We start from the raw sequence: 22,201 nt of genomic DNA on the forward strand, positions 1-22,201 counted from the left end.
CGAAATATCCCGCATATATGAACTGTTGATGACTAGGGTGGGCAAGGAGCTGTTACACCTTAGGCGGGACTGGGAGGAGGATGTGGGAGAACCTATGCCAGATGGACAATGGGACAGGGCCCAAAGGTACCACAAGAAGGTGTCCCGAAACGCGAGGCTACAGCAGATCCAGTTATATGTTACTCATAGGGCATACATGACCCCTAGCAGAATTGCCAGGTTTGGAAGTTCAGTAATACAGAAATGCCCAAGGTGCGAGCATGTGGAAGCTGGGATGTTACACGTGTTTTGTTCTTGCCCGGAGGTGGGTAGATTCTGGATAGAGGTTAAGACACACCTGGCTGAAAAAGGGATTACACTGGAGGTAGTCAGCCTGGGCATGCATGCTGGGGGGTTTTGCCAGACCACGCAACCTTAAGCACATTATTAAGAGGAAAGACCTGGCCTATATCCTGGCCAAAAGAAGAATTGCAATCGGCTGGAAGGCAGCCCAAGACCTAGAATAGAGATGTGGTGGGCTGCCCTCCTAAAGTGGGCAGATGCAGAAACGGCAGTCTGATACGAAGCATCAGTAGGGGAGTGGAGGAGGAAGCGGGACCCCTGATAGCGTGGAGACAATTTATGTGCACAATGGTGGGACCCCTCCCCCAGGCCGAACTTGGTGAGGATGATATGAGAGGGAGTGACGAGGAAGACAAGCCTGGAGTTATGCAAGCTGGCGGCATTGAAGCAGGGGCTTGAGTTGAGGAGGTGGGTGGGGGGACGACTGTGACGCACAACATGTGAATTTAATGATGTGATACGAAAGTCCTCAATGTTTGAAATGTTTGATGTGTTGTTAAAAAAAGAATTAAAAAAAAATAAAAAAATAAAATAAAGACGATGTATGAACGAACCTATGTTGAAACAAAATTGAAATACTTAAGACTGATGGTGTAACTGATGCATTAAGAGAAACATGTACCTGAAGATTAAGTAATCCTGAATATAAAGAAGATGAAGTAACTTGCAACACGCAAGGTAGGAAAGGCACATACGAGCTTGCTAAATGAGGTATATGAACAACGTTTAGGATGACCATTAGAAGGTGGACGATGGCGCATGTCAAAAACCAACCCAGTTACCTCAAATATGAAGGTAAGATTTCAAAAATGAAGAAATGATGAAGAAGCTGTTTTCATGTGCAGACAGAATAATGGAGTACCCTGGCCTGGAATCGAGGATGCTATTTCAAAAGATTAATGCAGTGCACAAAGGGAGTCGAACGAATAGACCATGTGTGTAAGACATATTTCTGTTAAGATTTGGAGAGGCAAGAACATTTGTTGGAGCCAAGTGTTGGATAAAAAAGGTGGCAAAAAACCCATGTGAGTAGGAGTGAGCAAGTCTCTAAAAATCAGAAAGGGTAACGACACACTGTTTAATAAAATCAAATGGCAGTAAATGAGAAGTTGAAAGCGACAAGTTTGTGGTTTCTTAACATGTGATGGAGAACTCCAAACAAGGGCTGTTTGTTAAGTCCAGATGGAGATAGTGGTCTGCTCATACTCCTGCCAATGTTACAGGACAGTGAGCAGACTGCAAGGTCAACTACAAACTGAAGACTTTGGCTAAGAATAAGGTTGATGAAAGACAATGGACTAATTGTGAAAAAAGGGAGTGAGTTGACACATCCCAAACACCTAGGTTTCGTTTCCGTGTATGTGCTGCTAAGCAAGCTGAAAGTCCAAGGTTGGATTGGGTTGCCAACCAATTTGAAAGCCTGCTGTGCAGTTTTACTTAGAATGTTGCATTCACCAGTCTGCTGCCGTATTCTCTGCTATAACCAGTATATGACTTATGTAGAAGTAGCCCAGGGCATGTCCTACAGACAAGGGGTGGCCAATAAGATATTAACACTTAAACAAGTAGACCTGTTCCCCTAATCAATCCCTCCCGTCAATGGGTTTTGTATAATGCCACGTAGGATGATGTCATAAATAATGTATGTGAAAGTATATGAACTCTGTACGAACAAGATAAGGTGTGACTACTTGTGCATCTATTTTGATAACTGTTCTATCTCCCTGCTTTCTTTCATTGAGATTAAAGCATTATTTTACCATCTTCCTCGAATTTGTATGGTTATTTGGCCTAAGATATCTTATCGGTAATTCCATGTAGCACAAAGAAGATGCTTCAAAAATGCCAGAGCTCATTTGGTAGCAGTGAGGATGGTTCTGGTCTAATCGACTAGATCTAGGCCCAGATCGAGACCCCGGACGATTGCCTACTCTGACCATTAACTAGATGACAGCAGAGTTTCCTGCGGAGAGCAGCGTTTAGAAGAACACGTGTTCAAGATTCGTTTGGCCGGTCCCCCGTTGAAAAAATTCCTTTCCGATCCCTGCAGGTACCCTGTGGATGGAAGTCAAACTGGTCGATTGTGGGATAGGCAATGCCGAAGGTCTCGAGCTGAGTAGTGGATCTAAGTAGACCATCGAACGTGGTAAAAGATAAAGGGGGGGAGGGATTGTATTGTGGGGTGCTGTATACATATATTAAACATAACTGGATTTTTGGGGATTATAAGCAAGAGAAAAGGATACCTCATTTTCATGGCCCGCGAGGGACGGAAAGGGTACGCACTATAACTCCATTGAGGCGTGTTAAGGATTCCTGAGGCATACAGTAATAAAAAGAATGCATATCAAACTCCGAGACGGAGTAAACAATATGAGAGGAGATAAAATTACTAGAATAGTAAATGAAGACTTACGTAGGGGAACACATTGAAAGTGCACATGTATATGTTTGTATAAAGCTTTTTGCATGTTTAAATAGACAGATATAAAACGATAGCAAAAATAAATAAAAATGTTTTATTTTTACATCTTTTACCCCTTAACTGCCAAGGCCCGCCCCCCCCCCCCCAACCTCCCAAGTGCCAAGGCTTTTTTTGGCAATTGTGGTATGTCGCCATTCAATCCCTTGTAACTTTTTTGTTACATGAGATATCTCAGCCCAAGTTGGCTCCTTTTCTTCCCACATTTAGGCGGTCATAGTTTGCTGTATGGGGGTGAGAGAAAATAACCAAAAAGGGAGCATATTTTGTCTTTTTTCAGAAAATGCCCATAAAATGATGTACAAAGAAGCCTGTGGTTTTTTCCTTGTAAGAGCTAGGAACAAATGTTTTGCTACGCTGAATTCAACCTTTTTCAGGCTTTCACAAAACAGGTTGAGTGGAAAACTAAAGAAATATTTTGCCCTTTTTTCCCAATAGGACATGCATGGACGGAATGGAAGAGGAGGGTAGGAAAGCTGAATGGGAAGAAAGAAAGGCATACATTTCTGAAAAGTAGACAAAATTCCAGGTTTAGGAAGGGGTGATTTACGTAGGTCAGACGACAACTATGTAGGGATCCCGACGACAACGCTACCTCACATTTGTGGGTGCACCTACCCGGGCGCAAAGGGAAAAGGCTAAACCTCTGGTAACCCCAAGTCTTTTGGCAGAGCAGGTTTTGTGGGAATTTGCTCTTTTGGACAACCTACAGATTTGGACCTGGGATGTCGCAGCCAGCAAGAAAAACAGGGAACCCCATGGATTTCCGAAAAGAAGACATCCGTGGGAATGCACAGAGGTCTGACTTTGGCGAATCACCTTAGAATGTATTACCGACAAGCCCCTGCAAGTACCAATTTTCAGACATTTCCCACATGGAAACCACTGAAACACACTGCCAACAACACATGTCCTACCTTCCACCATTCCCACATGTGTCCGGATGAAAACCGTACCTCACATGTGTGGGTGCACCTACCTGGGTGGAAAAGAAAAAGTGTTGACCGTCCACAAGTCCAACGGCAGTCCCAGGGAGTCCTGGCAGGGTCCCTGTCGTTCCCCGAGGGAAATTCTGTAATGCTGCGTAGCCAGAGCTCAAGACTGGTCGGGGGTGGCTGTCCCTCATGTTGGTTGACCATCCACAAGTCCAGCGGTGGTTTCAGGGAGTCTCGTCAGGCTCCCCATCCTTTCCCAGTGGGAGAAGGTGTAGTGCAACCCAGCCAGAGCTCAAGGATGGTCTGGGGTGATGTCCCAAGCCTTGGGCACCCGTCACCCATGTGGGTCAACCATCCCCAAGCCCAGCCTGGAGCTCTGGCTGGGCTGTGTTACAGCTTATCCCTCTGGGAAAGGTTAGGGACCCTGCCGGTGCTCCCTGGGACTGCCGCTACACTTGGGGATGGTCAACCCACATGGGAAATAGCCACCCAAGGCCAGGGACACTACTCCTGACTTTCCTGGAGCTCTGGCTGTCTGCGCAACAATTTCTGCCTCTGGGAAAGGTCGGGGACCCTGCTGGGGCTCCCTGGGACCGCTGCTGGGCTTGGGGATGGTCAAACCACATGGGAAACAGCCACCGAAGTCCAGGGACATCTCCCCGACCATCCTAAAGCGCTGTCTGGGCTGCGTTACAGAATTCCCCTTGGGGGAAGGAAGGGGACCCTGCCAGAGCTCCCAAGAGCTGCTGCTGTGCTTGTGGACAGTACACCCACATGGTAAACTGATGTCCAAGGCTGAGGACATCACCTCCAACCGTCCTGGACTTCTGGCTGGGCTGCGTTACAGCTTTTCCCTTTGGGCGGTATTGGCGCACTGCCACAGGCCAGCAAGAACTCCAGGACGGTTAGAGGTGATGTCCCCGGCCATGGGCATCCATTTCCCATGTGGGTGTACCGTCCCCAAGCACAGTGAACCATCCCCTAGAGCTGCCGCTGTGCTTGGGGACAGTACACCCACATGGTAAACGGATATCCAAGGCCGGGGACATCCCCTCCAACCGTCCTGGACTTCTGGCTGGGCTGTGTTACAGCTTTTCCCTTCGGGGAGGTATTGGCACACTGACACAGGCCAGCAAGAGCTCCAGGACGGTTGGAGGTGATGTCCTCAGCTGTGGGCATCCGTTTCCCATGTGGGTCTACCATACCCAAGCACAGCGGCTTCACCATGGAGCCCCTGCTGGCAGGGTCCCCTTCCCTCCCCAGGGGGAAATTCTGTAATGCAGCCAGGCCAGCACTCCAGGATGGGCGAGGATGATGTCCCGGGCCTTGGGCGGCTGTCTCCCATGTGGTTTGACCATCCCCAAGCCTAGCAGCGGTTCCAGTGAGCCCCGGCAGGGTCCCCAACCTTTCCCGGAGGGAGAAGCTGTAACGCAGGCCCGCCAGATTACCAGGATGGTTAGGGATCATGTACCTGGCCTTGGGCACCTGTCTCCCATGTGGGTTGACCATCCCCAAGTGCAGCGGCAGTCTCAGGGAGCCCTGACAGCCTGCTTTCCCCCTCACTTAAAAAACAGATCCCTGGTGGTCTAGAGACATTGCTGGGCGCGGGTCGAGCGATCTGCGTCCGATCCGCACCCAGCAATGCTTTGAATAAGGTGTTGTTGGAAAGGGGAGATTCTCCCCTTTCCAACGACACCTCCCTTGATCCGAACGGCACAATAATGCCGCAGATCGAAGGAGAGGAAGGTGGACATTCACCTTCTCTTTTCACTGCTGCAGCTGAAAATGGCTGCCGCATTGAAAATTACTTTCAGTTTCACATCAGCGTGCATTACGCACACTGACGTGAAACTGAAGGAAATCCAACCCCCCGGGCCGTGAGGAGGAACCTCCTCCTCACATAGCCCGGGGTTTGGATTTCACTTTTGTGCGATCCCTGTTATGCAGGGATCGCACAAAGTGCAGTGCCAAAAAGGACGAGGTATCTCATCCATGGCACTGTAATGGTAATGTCAAGGACGAGATACCTCATCCTTGGCACTTAAGAGGTTAAACAAGGGATTGATGCCAATCAAAAGGTTAACATTAGATGACATTAAAATACAAATAAATAAGAGAACAATAAAACAAAGAACGATATAAAAATAATTGATAGGTGTAAATTAAGGAGCAAGAAGAACAGTCGTAAAGAGTGAAAAAAAAGAAGAGGCTAAATATTTTGATTCATGCATTATGAGCGGCGATTGATGGTGCTTGCTCAAAAAGATTAAAACAGTACACTTAATCGAGAAAGAAGAATAAAAGATCAGGTAAGTATTGACAGCCTAAATCGACTTGTCATTATGGAAGGCACAACTCTTCTATACCTTTTTTTTTACATTGCCAAGATGTACTGCCAAAATTAGAAAGTATCCTTCTGAGTGGGGGAAGGGCACAACTAATAAAACTCTTATGTCATGGCCTCAAAAGGGTTAGCTGTCAAAGCCGATACTGCGTCACATGATGACATATTTACATGTCACTTATGAAAGAAAGAAGTTGAAGAAAAGGTTGGCAATTTTAGAACTCTGGAAAATGTACCAGAGTGAGAAAGAAGATCCAGCTGAGAGGGAATGGATGCTTAATCAACATAAAGGAGACAACATAATGCATTTGCCTCCTCTTTCCTCTCCTGAAAAACACGATGTAAAGACTGAAGAGAAGGGATTTGATCATTTAAAGAATTAAAGGCAGCATCGGAGTATGCTAATCCAAAGTATGAACCCCTTGCTTATAGCTGAGAAGACAGTATGGAAGTCAGTGGAAATGAAGAATGTAAATATATATTAACACAACAAAGGTAAACAGTGTGGTGGGAGACAGGATGGACAAAACAGACAGGCATAGAGGAAGAGGCAGAGAGACAGAAGGGAATAATGGACATGGCTAAGAGTATGACAATAGCACAGAATGAATGGGCGGAGGGACAAATACTGTCTAAATTACACAAAGGCATTGATGGAGTTCGAGAAAGAGGAATGGGAAGAGCGAGAAGAAAGCGAAAGAAGAGAGAACATACAAACAAGAAAGGGATAAAGAATGTAAGCAAAGGGAAGAACAGAAAAGTTATGAGATGAGAAAAGAGGAGAGATTAGAAGAAGAGAAACGAGAAAAGGCACAAGCCCAAAGTTTGAAAGTACGTAGGTTACAAAGAAGACGAGAGGAAGATGAATTGAGGGGGATCAAGGAAAAGAAGAAATGAACCAAAGTAGGGGATTAAACTAGGATGAGATTGAAAATATATGCCACAGAAGCATAGTGTCCATAGGAGCACAAGAACGAGCTGAAGATGAGAGAGTGTCACAACCATCCTCTGGGGCCGGGGGTTGCAGGGAATATCAGGGATACCGATATGGAGAGAAGAGGACACAGAGACTATAGGGACAAGGATTGGGAAATTATATAGGCAACTAAGGGATAAAGGAGGATGTAAAACTCAAGAGGGTGAACAAGACTGTTCCTTTAAGGAAATGGAAGGAGGAGTGGATGACATCATAACAGACGATCATAGAACGATGTCCTTAAGCAGGTTAGATCTTGACGATATAGAAGAAGATAAGTCCTACCAGTTGAGGCATAATGATGTCTGGCGAAGAAAGCAGAGAAAACGAGAGAGCACTAAAAGAGGACACATGGATTTTTAGGAGAATCAAGCATACATAAAGGGGTAAAATGGTCAGATTTAGAAGACCCCATAGAAAAAACACCAGAACCAATACCATCCACTGAACAACTGCAAGCATGATTGTGCAATATAGGGGATATATTACCGCCCTTATATAACCATATTAAGAGCAGTGCCAGGACGGAGACAAACTGGAGAGGACAATGCTGCTTGGAAGACCAGGAGTGTGGGCAGATATGATTATGGACCAGGATTTTCACAGTTTCCACTATTAGAGAAAGTGGGTCGACCACTATATATTCCATGGCCCCAGATGGATAAAGAGAATTCAAAGTGCACACTACCAAGTTTAACTTCTGGTGGGGGAAAATGGATTTCTGAATTATAGAAAAGAAAACCAGAGGCGATACTAAGGGCCTATTATCAGCTATTCTAGAGAGAGCTGACGACAGTTGGAAAAGAGCAGGATATCCAAAAGTAACTGCACAAAATGGTGTATGATGGAGCACCATTTAATAATTGTAAAGCGGATGTGTGGCGAGCACTTAGAGTACAATATCCAGTTACTCAGGACAGATGGAGTTTGGAGACGCATGAACCGTTGGATAAGATGGTAGCATTATTTGACCAAATTTTATGTCAATGGCTACCAGAGCCGGTGGAACGTCAGTTAAAAAAACAGGTGGGAATGGAAGCAAAACCTTGGCCACCAATATAATTGACAATTGTGCATTATTGTAGAATATTAAAGGAGAAAGATAAAAAGAAACCGAGGGTAGGAAACAGGAAGAGGGAAAGTTGGTGCTGAAATAATTATCAGAATTCACCATTGCAGAGGCAGAAGCAATGGGCCTCGAGGCGGACGAGGGGGATTTCAAAACCCTCAAGGAAGGGAAGGATTTAATGGCATACAGCCACTGCAATGTTGGAATTGTGGAAAATAGGACGCTTGGCCAGAGCATGCAGAAGCAGGGGAGGCATGCAGCCGCAGAATTGGCTATCTTTAAGAGGGGGGATGGGATATGCTTCACAGTACAATACAGATGCCCAAGGATATTAGGTTCTAAGTAATTTTTTCATTTTGTGTAGGTCACCTAACCAAATGACTGATTTCCTTTGGCCGCTTTTAGGCAGCCTACAAAAATAGAAAAAGGGACTTTTCTTCACCCCTCCCAAACGCCATCATATTGCCCAATTTAATAAAAGAAAGGGGGGGTTCACGGCCAGACCCCTCTCCCTCAGCCCCCACCACCTCACTCTCTGCTGAAGACCCCCCACCATTATACACATACACACACAAACAGGTACACCCAACACAAACACACATGCATTTACCCATTCTCCCTCATAGCCGCTTCTGGGTCCTGACGTCCCTGTCAGCCCCTGCATGCACTCTTGTGTGTTGTAGGGGCTGACAGTTGGATTTAGAAAAACCACTTTGTGCGGTCACAGAGTGGTCTTTCAAAATCATTTTTTTTAAAGAAATTTTTTTGAAAAGGTCATTTGACCTAATACCGGTTATTATGCCCAAGATCATACGCAACCTGAGACGTATGCACCACAATCACAGCAAATACAGCAATTACCAATACAGATGCAATCTCCACAGGGGCTACAACAGCAAGCACCTATGCAGATGCAACAGGCACCAACACAACAAGTACAATATATTCCATTGCAAGAGGCAGGTGCGCCACACTGACACATGGATACGGGAGCCACGCAAGTAGCCACACTCAAATTAGGGAGTGTGACCGTGGTAGGAGGGAATCCTTTAACGGGCATGGGGATGAATTTATATCAACAATAGGACAGCCCACAGAATGACCTGATGTGTTCAATACTATCTGTAAAACCGGACCCCCAATAGGAACAAAGTTCAAGGTGAGGGTAGGAGTCAAGACCTTTGCTTTTCTTGTAGACACTGGAGCCCTGAGTCCATGAGGGAAAATACTGAATGTCAGGCATTGCCATGAATGCACAGGGATTTTCTGAGGTGATGATTTTAGTTCCATTCACAAACGAATTACCAATTTCTATAGGAGAACACAACATGTTTATGCCATTATTATACTCTAAAGAAACATCAGAAAAATATTCAAGGGTGTGACTTAATGATGAAGCTTAATATGATTGAGCGTTAGAACTCTTTTGGTAACACGCATGCCTGGTTGGGATGCAGAATAACTCTGATACCAAATAATCGAACCAACTTGGGAAGATGGCAAAGTACTTTTCTGTTTTAATATCAATTGTCATAAACAGGGAGTTACAACGGACATCGTACAAGTGTTCTCAAAGCATTTCATGAAAAATTACACTTTTATAGCAAAAATGTGTTATATGTGATGTCATACTACGTGGCAAATGAGAAAAACCTATGAGGAGTTGTGATAGGCTCAAGGGAAACATCGAAGTATACTTTCTATAAGGGGTTGGGTTGTGATTGGACATCTACTGTCAGGTGCTCCACTTATGCCCATATCTAGTGCAAGTCATTCTTCATCATTATTAAGTTCAAGGTACATGATTGGCTCTCAAACTATACAGCCCTTCATTATATGGCCTTCTACAATTGGTTGGCACGTTTGTGTCAGTCTGGATCATTTGGTTCACTAGCAGCCCGTAAGCTCATACCCCAGATGCCAGGAGGTGGACTTGACTTTACCTCCCCACCCAATTAGCCAAACATCTCTCATCACTCATGCCTTCTGCCATGAAGAGTGTCTTTGAACTTGGCCTTGCACTGTATTCTCGTCACTGGCAATAGAAAGGAGTGTGAGCACCCGCTATCATAGTTCTGGAACCGCATGCTCAACTCGATGTCCCCCCTTGGCTCATGTGACAGGAGACCACAATTCGACCCGTTTTGCAGCATTTAATTGTTTTGAATGAATAAAACTTGACACTTGTGTTGCTCTTTCTTTGCACCTTAACAAGGGATGATTCAGCGTCTCACGGTTACTGCCTTCAAGAATAGATAACCAGTTGTGGCTGCTTCAGCCTTAACACCAGGCCAGATACAGCTTTTCGATTTTTCTCTCCATGGGTTTGAAAGTTGTGACACCGATGTCCAGCTTCTATATAATAGCGGCTCTGCCTGCAGTCTATTCACTGCGCACAGCCAGCTTCTATGATCACTTAATCAACTTCAGTTACTGCATCTGTACAGTTATCGAACTGTTTGCATTTACAGCAGTGCTCTTCACACGTGTAATCTTGTTTTCGCACATGAATGTTCACTCAATTCTTTATTTCGTCACCAGATTCTATAAGGTCTATACATCTTCTTCAGCCAGTCTTCTCTGTGCGCCCTCTTACTTCTTGTGATGTCACCAACTCCTTTTTCTCTCATTTTCATTTTCCCTGTGGGAGCTCCTCCATCAGATTGTCTTCTCTTCGGGAATCCATTTGATATGGCTTTCTCAATGGGTACCTTTTCTCGAATATTCGTAGCAGAATGGTCACAACTGCTGGTGTCAAGCATGGCACTATATCAGGCTCCAAGCATATAGGTAATAGGGGGTGGGACTTCTTGCAGAGGCATGTGGCTGCTCCTCTAAACGATATCTTTTACTGACGAAGGAATAGTGTGCTGTACCCCAGGGTTACATTATGTAAATGTGAGAGAGTTTATATTAGCATTTACCGGTAGGAAAGCCTTACAAGGATTCCCTCTAGATGAGGAAGTGTTTTTTTATGGAGTGACTGTTTTATTATCGTGGTTGCCTAAATTAGTAGGTAAGCTATTGAGAATAGCTGATACGTTTTTGTTCAGGCCAGAAATACACATGGATGATGTGGATGGGTAAGTTATCCCTTTAGAGTTAGAAGCAGCAGTGGTCAGGGAAGAAAAGGTGATGCTTCATGGGACAGATGATGAGGGAAGGGGATGGAGAACAGTAATATCCCTGAACTAAGGATATAGGTTGACCGATTTGACAGACAAAGCGCTATTTAGGGATGATTATTCAGATGATGAGTTAGTATTTTTTATAAGTCTTACTTATTGGATTAAAGTAGAGAGTATAGAGGTACCACATAGGATGACATTAGTAAAAATGAAACCACCATTCTTTCGGGAAGACTTGGAAAAGGTACCAAGTATTTTATGGACAAGTCCATATGACGTGGGCCTATTGAAAGGAGTGGGAGCAGTTAAAATTAAGCTCAAACCAGGAGCCATTTTGCCACGTTCAAAACAGTATCCAATGTCCAGAGAGGCGTACAAAGTTATATTTGAAACCATATCCACTCTAAAGAAGCGGGGCATCTTGGTACCGTCTGATTCTCTGTGAAACATGCCCATGTACCCTGTCAAAAAATCAACAGGGGGGAGGGGGTTGTGGAGATTTAACGGAAAGAACCCTAAACAATGTAGTTGAAGTAGAGTTTACTTTAGTTCCAAATTCAGCGACAATATTGTGTAATATTCCATTGAAAGCCAAGTGTTTTACTGTCGCAGATTTGAAAAATGCGTTTTTCTCAATTCCCCTTCATGAAAACTTAATGGATTTTACTTCATTTTCATACAGAACGTTTCGCTTGAAACATACTTGTTTGCTCCAGAGGTATTGTGAGTCCCCGTCAATCTTTAATAGAGTCCTTCAGATGAACTTAGGTAATGTTCAACTTGAAAGTGTCATAATTCAATATGTTGATGACATTTTTTTAATTTTTTAAAATGTATTTATTGTTATAGTTGAATAAATCAACCTTTCAATAATAATTACTTTACATTGATTCATGTATTACAAATAGGAAAAGAAAGAAAGAAAGAAAAAGAAAGAAAGAAAGAAAGAAAGAAAGAAAGAAAGAAAGAAAGAAAGAAAGAAAGAAAGAAAGAAAGAAAGAAAGAAAGAAAAGAAGAAAAAATAAAAAAGAACTAAGATTTAACAAACCGAAAAATGCAATAAGTATGTTCTTTCTAAGTTACAACTAATAGTAAAAGTAGAGTTCATTTTCCTATGCTGTCATTTGCTTGATAAAAGATGAAGAGTATGTATTAAAATGGAAACTTACACAAATCTGGTATATCACAATTAAGTAGAAATGTAACTTAATCAAACCACATGTAGTAGATATGTTCTTTTTTAGGTTATGGCTGGTAGAGAAAGAGAGGTTCATAGTTTTTCAAACTGTCATTTGAGTAAATAAAAGTATACATGATGAGAGAATGTTCCAAATGGAAATTACATCACAGTTTGATCAAAATAGCTTCATTCGGTCACATACATAGGCATTCTAATCCTCTCTTACCAGTTCTGACTGTTAAAGTTTCAAAGATAGAATACATTTTACAATGGCAATTTGCCAATTGGTATGGAAAATCATCTGCCATAGAATTTCGGGAGTTAGTGTTCAAAATATGGTTTGAGATATTTAGTCCGATGAGCAGCTAAATTTGGACATTCTACTATTAGATGTTTCAGGTTTACGGTTTGCTGCGATCCGCAAGTAAATCAGCAGATGTTTTGACTCTCCAATATTTTCTTTCACCCTGCTAGGATTTCTTTGGTCTGATGTAGATTTGTCATGATCTCTGCTTCCAAAAGGTCAGGGTTTTCCCAACTCCCTTGGAAGCAGATCCATAACCCATTGTTCCGAGTGCCAACCAGTCCCAATTGGGACCTTTTGGACCCAGTCCTGGCGCCAGTGGCACCAGGCTCATAAATATGCCCAGTCCCAGCGCTGGAAGCGCCGGGCTCATAATGCTTGGGTGGACTTACCTTCAGCAGACCATGCTGCTTACTTGCCTGCCAGTTGAGCCTCTGATCCTCTTCTGTTTGGAACTACTTTTCCTGTTGGGTGGGGGCTGGAGCCACTCCCTAGATTCAGAACACTGGAACTCTTCTGGAAGGCAGGAACTCTTTTCTTACCAGGAACTCTTTTCTTACTTAGGCGTGGCTGTGGAAGGAGGCACCTAAGCACTACAGGAGGCTATTTAAACCACACCCGGTGGATGAATCTTGCTTTGCGTTATTCTGCAACCTCTGCAGCAGAACGCTCATCGTGTCTTCTGCATCCGGTCCTGGGCCTAAGGAAAAAGGCTTACCATCCTGAATCCAGTCTTCAGCAACACCTATAAAGACAAGAAAGAACAGGTTAGCATTCCGGCATCTGAAAGGCAAAGGCTTACCATCCTGAATCCAGTCTTCAGCAACACCTATAAAGACAAGAAAGAACAGGTTAGCATTCCGGCATCTGAAAGGCAAAGGCTTACCTACTCTTCGTGCGCTCCGGAGGTCTTCACACTGCATTCCGGCATCTGAAAGACAAAAGTTTACCAACTCTTCGCACGCTCCGGAGGCCTTCGGCGCTGCATCCCGCATCTGAAAGACAAAACAAGGTGCGTTTAAAGACATTGGGGAACTTTAATACTCACGTGCCATTACTCCTTTCCACATCTAATCCAGTGGGTATTCCGGCACCCTGCAGCCGCTCCGAACTCGTACCTGCAAAATCAAGCGCTTACTTACGTGCTTCCAGGCGCTTCTATTCATCACACGGGCTCCATCTTCAACTCACTTCAGCCCGTCATCCGCCATCGCCGGAACCCTGCAAAACAAGAGACATCATTACTAAAGACTTTAAAGACATTTGAATGACTCGAAACTTACCGTTAGTGCAGTAAACGACGGACAGCAGTCCTCTGAAGTCAAGAGGCCTGCGCTACCTATCCAGTGAAGAAACTGGTTACAGCACCCTGCCCCGAGGCAGATGGAGAGCTCGGCATTCACTTACCTAAGGTGAGAGCGTTAACCTTTGGGGGTCTACAGGAGAGGAGAAGAGGAAAGAGATAGGGACACCCCAATAACCCCAGTTCATTAACCCCATATTTTCTATCTGCAGACATCTTACTCTACACGTCAGGCATACAGTGCACAGAGGTCCAGCCCAAAGAGCCAACCGGGTGCTACACATCACCTTTGAAGATACGGTAGTCGCCCAGTCAAGACCGGCGCCTCTGCGAGAATCAGGTGAGCGTTACAGATTTAGGCAAAATTGTGAAAATTCCTGTCTGTAAACCGGACTTGGGAATTTTAAAAGGTAATTTTCCCTTTGAGATAACTTTTTCTCAATAAGTGGATTTGTTCCATATGAGTTATAAGATTTACATAGGTTAATGGTTCATATCCAATTTTGCTGGTATAGCTTCTTTTTCGCACTGGTTGGATCATTTAGTAATAACTCTTTCGAAATATCAGCTGTTGTTAAGAGCAACCCGGTCTGTTCTCTCCATTTTGATGGAAATGGATGCTTGGAACTGTTCACATAATTTCCTAATGGTGAGATGAGTGTTTTTGATATCGGTTGGTTAAAAAGCTTCCCATGCAATTAACACATTTTCCAATTGTACATGGTGAACAGTGCAGGTAAGCCAAGTTTGAATCTTCGAATAGCCATGGGCAATGACTTTGGTAAGGTTAGGACCCGCTTCCAGAAGAACCCTTCTATCTTGGTGTACTATAGTTTGGATTCTGAGAGGTTTTGTTTCAAATCTGTATGAGATGATTGGGGTTGCTTTTTGCATGTAAAATGTTATAACTAGGGGTGTGCCGAATAGTTGGGCAACTATTCGGCCGAATAGTTACTCCAACTATTCGGCCGAATACTGAATAGTTGGTCCAACTATTCGGCCGGAATCGAATAGTGACCGAATAGTAGATTAGTACTGGAAATGTGTCACAATATGCATAACAAGCCAAAACGGTTGGCTTTGCAATGCTTGTTTTAACAAGACTTCAGTGAAGGACATGCATAGTGCTTATAAATAGCATGTTAACCAAAAAGAGTACACATGTTGCATTTTCACCCTATCTTGAAGCCTACAAATACCATACCAGAATGCAATTCCACAAAATCATAAACAATTGCTTATAGGCTGTCTTTGAAGACTTAAGCATAACAAAAGATAATGTGTAATGGTAACCTTTTGCATTGTTTAACAAAGGCATGCTTTATATGATGCCAGTTAAAAGTGACATTCTTCCCCAAAAAACAAATGCCTTTAGCACACCAAATGCCGACATATAAATACTATTGAAATAGTGCACATCTCTTTTTGATCAACATATTTTATGGCAACTAGTTTTTCTGTCTGTGCTTTCAGTATTGAATGCACATTTTCAAGCCCTTGTCCCCAACAAAGGTTCTTAAATGGACCATTACTTAAAAAAATGAATGTGAATAAAGAGAACACTGATGCACTGGGATCAGTGTGCTGCTTCCTCCAGCTGCGTCCCAAGTTAGCGAGGCCTTATTCATGTTCTAAATTAAATTAACTGGTGCAGTTCACTCCCCCTCCGTCGCTATAACCTTTATTATCTTCCCTTCAATTACCCTGGCTGCTAATGAAACTTAGCAGCAGGGGTCGGACTTGGCGCCACAACAGTGATTGAAGAGAAGCTGCCCTGGACAGAGGCCCATTAACGCCCCCATCTTATCTGCATTGATTTGCTTTTAGAACAGCATTAACCAGGCTGTAAACAGAAGCATGCCGGCGTGGATAATACGAATGAGATGTCAGGGTTCAACGCACACATGGGCAGGGGTGAATGGGCTGTGTTTGGATTAATTGACCTGCCATCCGCGGGCTATCACCATGACTCTTTGCATTCCATTGCATTGGTGAGCAGTGGTGCTCCATTGCTGCGCTCCCGCATTTCTCACACATGCATGCACGGCCCGCACTGTACAGTCCCGCCACCCGCTTTCCCTTGTGGAGCTTCAGAATCCTCATAGCAATCAGTTCCCTCGTCACGTCGGCGACTCTCGCTTGGTGCCTGTACTCAGCTCTGCGCATCTCGTCCTCTGCTTCCTGTCACAGGGATTGCCTTATCGCCACGTTCTCATGGGAGAATGGTGAATAAACAACCCAGTTTTGGTTGAAAAAACGTAAACACATGCCTCTCGGTGTGAGACTCAACAGCCGCGTGGTATCAGAGACAATACACGGTACACACGTGTAAGGAGTTGGGGGTCGCGCCGGTATCAAACACTTTGCAATTCATGGCAACATGCTCCATTCAATTCCGGAAGTTGCGTGCCCTCTCTAGTTTTCCCCATAGCAGAGGGCCGTATGTAAAAACACGATTGGGATTGCGGCATCTCCTAAACTGAATCCGGTAAATATGTCTATCGAGCTATCGAGCTCACGTTTTTCTATTGTGCTGTTGGCACCTATCGGCCGCTGTACGGCTCACCACGTGCTAGGGGCAGCAGGGATTGGGAGCACGAACAGACACCCACCCCTTCCCAATAAGTGCTTTCTCCAATGTAAGAGGCAAGGGCTGCCAGTGCTGCAGGACCAGCTGCAGGCCGGAGTCATTCAGACCAGGAACCGGGCTGTTTAGGGCTGCAGGAACCCCCATGTGCGTGCTTAATTCAGAGCAGGAGTGCCGCCCCCACCCTTGTCAGTCCACTGGGGCTGCCTGGTATGCGGATAATGTTGCGGAATGTAGAATTAGTTTAAGCAAGAAACCCATCCACTTTTTGATTGTGAAAGGTGATGCAATGGCGTCACCTGCTGGCCAATAATACTAATAGCTCACACTTTCATGCTAGCTGTAATGAGAATAATTCAAGCTTGGCATGTGCTTAACACAATGGCCCTCATTACGACCCTGGCGGAAAGTGACTGACCTGACCGCCATAGCGTAAATAGCATTTCCGCCATCGCACGACGGAGCAAAGTGCGGCCAATTCCGACCCATCGGGCACGAGCACTACGCCATGGCGGAAGTGCAAAGTCCGCGATGGCGGAAATGTCCCCAAAACGCGCCACACCGCCGTCGTACGGCGCCCTAGGTGCAATTCCGCCACCCATTTTAGCGGTCACCGTAATGAGCGGCAACCGGAAAGTACGGTGACCGTAAACATACGGAAACGGAAGCAAAAACATGGGCCCGGAACGGGAAACAGCACGCCGTACACCTATAAAATCAGAATTCCCACACAACCATTAAAAATACTACCCTGAGACACATCCCAACCCGTCATCCACCCCAGTGAAAGCAATAGAAATGGGAAAAGTAGCGAAAAAAGCGTGCGACCACAAGCGGCAGGTCCACTTCTCCCGTGAGGAACTCACCGTGCTAACAGAGACCCTCCAGGAGAATGCTGCCGTTGTCTTCTCCACGCAAATGACCAGGACGGCACTTGAGAACAAGAAGGCCATATGGGCCCTGGTGGCACAGCAGGTAAGTGCGGTGGGGACCGCACCCCGCAACCCACTGCAATGCAGAAAGCGATGGGACGACCTGCGGATACGCGTACGGAGCATACTATCCGCCAATCGCAACATTGCCACAGCTACCGGGGGAGGATCGGAATCACCCATCAAGTTGACCCCCTGGGAAGAAATCTGTGCCTCCACCATTGGAATGGAGAGTATAGAGGGAGTCGGAGGGATGGAGAAAGGAGTGCAGACAACCGAAGAATCCGGTAGGTGGGCCAACTGATATTATGCCAAATCCACAATGTCCAATCATGTGAAGTACCATGTGTCCACATAGTGCAACAGTAACACATGTCCAGGAGAACGTCCACATACATTGGCCTGACAGCGCACTTTAAAACTCACATTAAATACATAAATAATTAAAAACCCTAAAAACACCCCCTACACGTGCAGCAGGCACACCCTAACTGCAGGCTGCAAAACAACTGCATCCTCAATCCACACAAAAATGAAACCACCTCCAAGGCCCCGACCCAAATCACCCTCAGGTACCACCCCAATGCATGTGATACATTGCCATTCCAATTTCCACAGACCCATAAATAACGCTCGCCCTCCTTTACTCCACCACAGGGTCCGATTCAAACGACGAGCCCCAGGACACCCCTACCAGCACACCTGCAAAGAGGGCCAAGACCAACGGCCAAAGACCCTCCAACTCAGCTGCACGCATCAAGACACGGCAGCAGCACAAATCAAGTGGCAGCACACAGGAGGGAACATCAACAGGCACCCCAGCAGCCAGCATGCCCACAACAGCACCACCACAGGTCCCCCCAATGGATGCCACAGAAGGCACTGCCTCTGGTGGCAGCAGCACCATAGGTGACACCCCATTAATGGCAGCATGCTCCGACACAGAAGACGGGGATGTCGAAGTAAGATCCATCCATGACCTGTCTCAATCCCCCTGTTTGTTTCATCCCGTACACCATGAGGATACCACGCAGGGGCACCCACAAGACGACGACTGGCCATCCCCCCCAAGCCCTGTGGCAAGGCAACATGAGGTGACCAGCCCCTCTGTGACACCACCGCAAATGGCCATGGCACAGCAGAGGCAACAGTCCCTCGACCAGGTGATCGTGCAACACAGCAACTGGTCACGTTCCTCAAGGACCATGCTGATGAATGTGGGGGTACTAAGGCAGCCATAGAAACATCAACTGAGACGCTTAGGGCAGAAATGGAGAGAAGCACCGAGAGCCTGAGAGTACAAATGGAGAGAAGCACCGAGAGCCTGAGGGGGGAACTGCATGCGACGTCCAAAGACGTATGTGCTGAACTTGCCGCTGTGCGCCGTGTGCTCACTGAGCTCCCACAAACCCTTAGGGACATGCATGGACGTGAGCAGGCAGAGACATCATCCGTTGCAAGTTCCGTCCAGGGCAGCCCCCAACGTAGATCTGGGAGGAACCTGCGCTCCACAGGCAGGGGTGCCCCTGATACCCGGAGAGGGGGCTTGCAATAGCGTCTGCCCACTGACAATGAGCATCTGCGGACACTGGTGTTCGGGGGGGAGGTAGGAGGGTGGAGGGGGTGTGTTGGGCTTACTTGGGTGGCGGGTCGATGGGGTGTGTAACATAATTTCACATATGCTATAAACATTTCACATTCATCCAATGAGATGTGTGGACATTGATCTTTGTGTACGAGGCCTTCATAGGCGTACAGTCCATATTGTGCATGTTCCAGACACACACAGTGCCACAAGTCCCGTGTCCATGTATCAGCCACCAGGCGTGGGTGCTAGAAGCATGAATCTATGATATTCTGACGAATTTCACGGGCCTCCTGTGCCTCGCGGACTCCTTGAGGTGCTGCCACATCCCCAGCCTCATCATGACCATCTTCAGGTGCTTGCAGTTCTGCGTCAGGGGGCATGGGCACATTTGTACGTACGCACATGTTGTGTAGCATGACACATGCCATGACTATCTTTGCAACCTTCTCATGGCGGTACAGGAGTGCCCCGCCAGACCTGCTGAGGCAGCGGAAACGAGCCTTCAGTAGGCCGAATGCCTGTTCTATGACTACACGGGTACGTGAGTGGGCATGGTTGTAGTCCTCCTCAGGCTGGTTCTGTGGGTTCCGGAGTGGTGTAAGGAGCCATCTCTTCAGTGGATACCCGGCATCACCTGTATGTGGACAATAAAGGACGTTTGTGGAATGACATTGCTACGTACGCACCCCCCCCCCTTCCTGCCAGGTCATTGCCGCATCACATACCCCACATTATCATGCATGAAATGAGACTCACCGAGTAGCCAGGATCTGTTCCCTGCGTGTCGCTCCATGTAGCGTGGTATTGTAGAGTTCCTCAAGACCATGGAATCATGGGTTGATCCAGGAAATCGGGCACAACAATGTGTAATGATCCTGTTGGAGTCAGACACCATTTGTACATTAAGAGAATGAAATTGTTTTCGGTTGCGGTACTGGGCCTCCATGGCATGTGGGACGACCAATTCCACATGGGTGCAGTCGATGGCACCAATGCAACCCGGTATGCCGGCAAGTGCATGGAATCCCACTTTTGTGTTCGTAATTTCCTGCTCCGAGCGTGGTAGAGAGATGTAGTCGTCTGCGTGCTTCAGGAGGGCATCGAGCACTTGCAATAGTGTCCGTGAGAACAGTGGCTGTGAAATGCCATGCAACTGTCCGACTGTGTGCTGGTAGGTGCCTGTGGCCAGGAAGTGGAGTACAGACACCACCTTCAGTAGGGGTGGGATGGCGGTAGGGCTATCTATCATGCTGACAAGGTCAGCCTGTGTCATGTCTACAATGGCGGTTATGGTGTCCCGGTCCAAACGGTAGAGGGTGTGGATCTGCTCAGCAGTGAGGTTGAACGGATGAGCTCGGAGGCGTGGGATTTCAGGCTGCCTGCGTGGTGGTAGTGGCTGTGCTGGTGGGCCTTGCTGGCCCTGCCTTGCCCTCCTCCTCCTCCTGCGTCTCCTCTGTGCGGCCGGTTGTTGTAGTAGTTGGTGTTCGTCTTCTTCTTGAAGTTGGAGTACTTGCAGTGCTATCAGGTCCCCCAGGGCCAACATCGCTAGTCCTGCCGGTAGCATTTTGGAGCGGGTGTGGTTGTGGGAGGGGGTTGGGTGTGCAATTTATGTGTTTTCAGGCTGTATAGCCTCCACCTGTGGTGATTCATTCCACCTGTGCCAGCTGCAATCCCCTTTGGGCGAGCACCGTACCGAGGTTCACCGACGGGCGGGGCGTCCCATTTGTGAGTGAAGCCAGTTGCCATTTACACACACTGCCGCACTACATGGATGGATTTGTGATTTCATGCGGTCACAGATGCCTTTTCGACGTGATGTTGCGAATGAGGAATTCGAAGGACAGCGCTTTCGGTTTTCAGCTAGCGGCGAGGAGACGCCCACAGGTCTGACTGCAAGTATAACGTTCTATTGTTTAATGTCCTTGGGACAGGGGCCATGGCGAGTATGCTATGATTGATATGGATAGTATGGGATGCGCAATAGCGTAGTGGACAAAAAGGCAGGACGTTCCCAAATACATGTTACTTCACAACACTAGAATTCCGGGCTGGAGAACAGTGGATTTTGCAGACTGCATTACGCACAGACTCAATGGAAGTTTCAAATGTGATGTGAGTAAATAATCAGGCGTTTTCATACCGGGATGAGGGAATGATGTATGGATGCATGGACAGATGATTTGATGGAGAGTTTGCCATGTACAGGGCTTTTTGGAATCTATCCGCCTCCCCTGCGCTATGTCATGCAGAGCTGCCATAGTGGGACCATCGTCTTTCTGCCCTTGTTGAACCCTCCCTGTCTCGACGCGCCTTCAGGCACTTGTGTCTATGCACGTTACTAATCCCATCTGATGGATTCTGTCTTCACAGACGCATGCACACAAACACTCGTTTGTAATGCTGTTTTCACCTCGATTTTTATGGTTGTGATTCGCAAGTGATTTTTGGGTGGGTATATTCCTTTTGAGTGGGCTGGCATGCATATGGCTGTAGATTTAGTGTGATCATTGAAGTGAGTTATACAATTGTAGTTCTGATGCCCATACTATTCTTTTTCATTTCATTTGGGTGACAGGTATCTCCTCCCCTTTTGCCGCTGCCATCTGTACGCCACTCCTGCAGATGGCTTTTACTCCCGACACCTGCTGCTTCGTGTCAATCAGTGGAGCACCATTACGATCTTATGGGACGATCGTCAATGGGCCACATGCCCTTACGCAGTGCTAGTGGCTAGGAGCAACATATCGTCCTTTCTGCTGGACTAGTGCCTACCTGATGGGACGGCCCTGCGGTTCTAGGCGCTTCCGTGTTGCCTTTTTGGACGTGAGTGTAGCCCCTGTGTACCATGAAGGAACAGGGCGTCACACAAGGAGTAGCTGGTCATTTCTTGCGGGTGCAGCCCACAATACTGGAATGTATTTAGGAGTTCATGACCTAATGGCTGTATGGCCCTTGGTGGTTTTGTGGTGCATTAAATGTCTATTCTGTTTTTGTTTGTCTCATTTTTCTGGTCATGTTGCTGTACTTGGAC

This window comes from Ambystoma mexicanum, chromosome 8 (genome assembly GCF_040938575.1).
Source record: "Ambystoma mexicanum isolate Mex_15411 chromosome 8, UKY_AmexF1_1, whole genome shotgun sequence".
Lineage (NCBI taxonomy): Eukaryota > Metazoa > Chordata > Amphibia > Caudata > Ambystomatidae > Ambystoma > Ambystoma mexicanum.